The sequence below is a fragment of the Hakea prostrata genome, unplaced genomic scaffold (genome assembly GCF_041222555.1).
Source record: "Hakea prostrata isolate BN-2017 unplaced genomic scaffold, UWA_Hpros_2 contig_102, whole genome shotgun sequence".
Taxonomy (NCBI): Eukaryota; Viridiplantae; Streptophyta; class Magnoliopsida; order Proteales; family Proteaceae; genus Hakea; species Hakea prostrata.
The window spans coordinates 79,384-84,393 of NW_028291221.1; the positions used below are offsets into that span (position 1 = coordinate 79,384).

A 5,010-nucleotide genomic window follows, 5' to 3' on the forward strand; every position below is an offset into this window, starting at 1 on the left:
GATTTTCTATATCACTTGGCAATGATCCTTGAGGTCGATTGTTTAAAGCATTAGCCAACTGTCCTACTTGATTTTTCAGATTCCTCAATGAAGATGCTTGACTCTGAATAATTGCACCATTCTTTGCCATATACTCCTTCAATAGAAGCTCTATTAATGAAGAAGGTTCCATATGCTGAGTCTTCACTTGCTTTTGAGCACTTGGAAGCTGATAAGGTCGAGTTGGGATAGAAGATGGGCCTACATCTGTCCTTGAGCATTCCAAGAGAAGTTAGGGTGTTGCCTCCAACCAGGATTATAGGTGTTGGAATATGGGTTATTAGCTTTGCTGAAATTACCAACATAGTAGGCTGATTCTGGGTTAGATGGATAACTATCAAAGGCATGCTCCCCACTACAATTTGTACACGAGACTGCTGTATTTTGTTGAGTTTGTACAGTTGTAGCCTGGTTTATAGATTTTAACACACTAGTTAAGGATGACATTTATGCAGTTAAAGCTGTCACTGCATCCAACTCATAAATCCTTGCCACTCTTTTATTTGCAGCACCTCTTTCAGCTGGCCATTGGTAGTTGTTGTTGGCCATTCTCTTCAAAATCTCATAAGCTTCATTGCAAGACTTTGCCAATATAGCCCCATTTTGTTGATGCATCTACTATGGAGTGAGTTTGTCCACTTAAACCATTATAGAAAGTCTCCATTTGAATCCAATGAGGAATGCCATGATGAGGACATTTACGCAAGAGCTCCTTAAATCTTTCACATGCCTCATGCAAAGATTCACTATGCAGTTGTTGAAAACCAATGATATCATTTCTGAGCTTGGCATTTTTTGTTGGAGGGAAGTACTTCATGAAACTTCTCTACTAAATCATTCCATGTGGCTGTTGATTGTGGAGGTAAGGAGTTCAACCATGCTCTTGCTCCATCCTGCAATGAGTAAGGGAATAGCTTCAATCTCAAGGCTTCTTCAGTTGCTCTAGGTATCTTGAAAAAATCACTTATTTCCATGAAGAGTCTAAGATGGAGATGAGGATCTTCTGTTGGCATCCCACTAAACTGTCCTACAATTTGTAGCATTTGGAACATGATAGGTTTAAGTTCAAAATGTAATGCTTGGATTTCTGGCCTTACTATACTTGGATTCAGCTCATGCAACATTGGAACAACATATGCTCTAATGGCCCTATCTTTATCATCACCCTCAGCTGCCATATTATTCTCATTATTATTCAACCCATTTCTCACGGCTTCAGCCATTGTTTGACCTGCTGCTAAACCTTGCTGCTCCTTTCTTCCAGACTGAAATGTCCTTTCAGATTTCAAAGTCAAAGGGTATCAACTCTTGATCAGGTAGCGGATTCATACAAGGGTAAAAGCACCTGGGAATAAAAGAAAACTAATATCAAAGTAAAGAAATTTCAGTAGATAAAACAAGAAATTACTTCTACACTAATTATCAATGACAAAATTCCCCAGCAACGGCGCCAAAAACTTGTTGCTTTTATCTCAAGATGTTATGCAAGTGTACATATCGCAATCAAGTAGTAAATAATAAGTACAATATCGATCCCTCGGAGAATTATATCTTTAACTTTCAATGTAAAAGTAAAACTGATTTAAACAAGATTAATAAGATTGATTTGTCATTGAAGAACTAAATAATCAAATAACAGGTAATTAAACTAAAGAACTGAAATGAGAATGAGCAATAGAAGGAACTTAGTGAGTGAAAAGAGTGTTGGGAATCAATTTCCCTCCCCTTGAATTTCTAATGCAAATACTATATTAATACTACAGCCCAAAATATATCAAGAACATGTAATGAAATGGAATAATGGTATTTTCCAATACACATATGCTTTAGCACCCTAAATCAACATCTGCATATTCCTATGAAGAAATGATATACGAATACAATTTAAACCTAATCCCAATTATGACAATGTGACATAATTGAGTATTCCTATCCAACCTACTAATTAACTCAATCTAATTAAAGATTAAACTAACCCACACCATTCAACAAGCATATAGATTCAATTAACTAAATCATAGCAATCGTTCATGAAAGATCAATCAAGAAACGAAATTAATCAATATATAACATGCTGAATTCATTGACAATAAAATGTATTGCAGTAAAACTAAAGAACACTTCATAGATACATCTCAAATTCAGGTTTAGGTACTATTATCATCCCAACACAGCACAAATTTAGCCCATAACAGAAATCAAATACACAAAAATAGATATAGTTATCATTAAGCTAGAAAATAAGAAGATAGAGTCATAAAACTGAAAGAAACTAAGAGCTGCAATGTTTCCACACGAACTCCAGTCTTCTCTATAGCACTCCCTTCTCCAACAGCTCTCCCTACTTCCGCACGAGTCCAGCTCCTCTTCCGTGTCTTCTATTCTGCCTCCTCCTCTTTTCTCCCCTTAGCCTCTTCTCTCTTTCTTCCATAAATGCATTCAATCATTAGGGTAGAACCTAGCCGTAGGATTAGAACATTCCTCCTGAGATCAAGGGCTGAGAACAATCAGGTATTTACAAGAGTAACGTCCTCTTTAGTTAGCCCCTTTTGGTCATTTCCACTTGAATTGGATCTGAGAATATTATGCTTCGTAATGCTGCAGCAAACTATATAGTAAAGTTAAATGACAGGTTCTTCTTCTATTATGGATCTTCACCTACATTTTTCAAGAGAAAGAGAATTAATCAAATTCATCCACTAAACTGAAGAGAAATTCATGCAAGAATGACAATAATGACCTTTACAGGATGCAACATGTTAAGACTCAATAAAACAACAACTAATGACTACTAACACTAAAACAACGATAAAATACTTCTAAATCAAGCCATCTCAAGTATAAAGTTACCAATCTTAACTCTATTTCATAGAGTTATTAGTATCCTTCACACTAGAGTCAGTATATTCCCAGACTATAGACTCATTAACCCTATTGGTCATTCACAAATAGCCCACGGGAAGCTCTCATATCCTCTCATGGGTTGGTTACCAGTCTTGAACGCCCATGGGCCCAAGTCTACTAAATGAGACCCTACCAACAAATGGCCCCCACAATGTGATTCATGTCCTCTCATGGGTTGGCTACCGGTCTTGAGTGCCTACAAATCCCCATTGTTGCCACGGGTCATTCGGTCTCAATACCATTCCGAATCGGGTCTGATATAATAAGGACATCTTAGCTGAACGCTGCTAGACAAGCCCTAGGTATGATGACCAATGATTCGGGAAAGTGTCAAAAGGTACCATCGAAAATATCCCATACTATTCCCACTGATGTCCAAGGACAGGAACGTCAAAGGACATTCCCCAATCCCAAATCATACCTAATCAGTTATATGCCAATTCAGTCACAACATACATAACTAATATTTCATCATACAGGAGAGTATGTAAAGGCATGCTTAATTTATTAAACAACATACATGAGTAAACATTCATATATACTTGAATAATGAAAGAGAAAACATAAGTAAGGTGCTACTGTACTTATAGCAGTACATCATAATTAGAAAGTACAATATTAGTAGCGAATCTAAGAGTTTTCGAAATTAGAAACTAAAATACACGCAATCTATGTTATTATGGATATAAATGTCCTTACCTTATTTAGAACTGAAGATATTCCGGAGGTACAAGAGATCAAGTCCAAAGTTAGCAAATAAACCCTAGACAAGCATTAAACAATCATTAAGAAAGAGTCCTAAAAGAATAGACGTCAAACGGATCAAGACGGACGAAGAAATCCCTTGCTGTCATCCTGGGTAGATTGGCTGGGTTGATTGGTTCAGTCGACCCGAGGCAGTCGACCCAACACAGTACGTAGCAGAAAATAGACTTTTGATCCGAAACTCATTCTACATGATTCTAATCACTATGAAACTTGGAGGGAATCACCACAACAGTAGTCTAAAGCTATCTAACAGAGATTAGACACTAAACAATGATCAAAACCAATACTTACTAATTTAGAATCATGACTTTCTAATATGATCAAAATATGGCTTGCAAGCATGGGTTCAAAGGAGGAACATGGATTCATTCAGGAGGTATATCAATAGTAGAATATGCATGAATCCATATGAATAGAGATCAGATATGTTAGAGAAAACGATTTGAAAGAATAATCAAGGCTTCATGAAGAATCATATGAAATCATAGCTTATACTAAACATAATGATCATTGGAATGAATGGAAGTTCATTTTCATCTTAAGACAATAGATGAGGTGTTTGCAAGGATGCAATACCTTCTTTATCATCTCAGTATAGAGAATAGATCATAGTAATAGTAAGAGTAAATCAGTATCAAGTAAGAGATGTTACTAACCTTTGATTGAAGAAACAAGAGAGAGAGCTTAAGAATGGAGAGTAGATATTCTTCCACACTAATGGAGGCTTTGAGAGGAGTTCCCTTCGTTCTCTAGGTGTTTTGGAAGCAAGAACAACTAAAAATACAAAGTCCTATATAAATATATCAACACAGACCTAAACAGAAGATCCTAGACAGATTCTGTCTGTCCGGGTCGATTGACCCAGTCGACCTAAGCAGTTGACCCAGGTGGTAGTTGGGTCTTGCATCCCTCTTGGACATTCCATGGTTGGGGTTTAGGTCACCTCTCTCTCACATCACCATTTGGTCTAAGTATTGGCGCATGTCAAGGTAAAGCCTAGCCAAATGCAAGTCATCTACTTGATTATATCAATTCAGATCCAGATACGTCCATTCCTCGCCCCTGGCGATCCTTTCTGATATCCTTCACCTAGAGTCAGCATAGTCCCAAAATACGGACTCATCAACCCTATTGGTCATCCACAAGTAGTAGACGGGAAGCTCTCATGTCCCCTCACGGATTGGCTACCGGTCTTAAGTGTCCATGAGCCCAAGTCTACTAAATGCAACCCTACCAATGAATGGTCCCCACAATGTGATTTATGTCCTCCCATGGATTGGCTACCGGTCTTGAGCACCC

At 37.5% G+C, this 5,010-nt stretch overlaps 1 non-coding gene across 1 annotated transcript; it reads left to right on the forward strand.

Moving 5' to 3' along the window:
• The first annotated feature begins 719 nt into the window (after positions 1 to 719).
• Positions 720 to 826, forward strand: LOC148998879 (small nucleolar RNA R71). Its single transcript, XR_016171090.1, has one exon. It is a non-coding gene; the product is annotated as a small nucleolar RNA R71 (small nucleolar RNA).
• Positions 827 to 5,010: the final 4,184 nt, after the last annotated feature.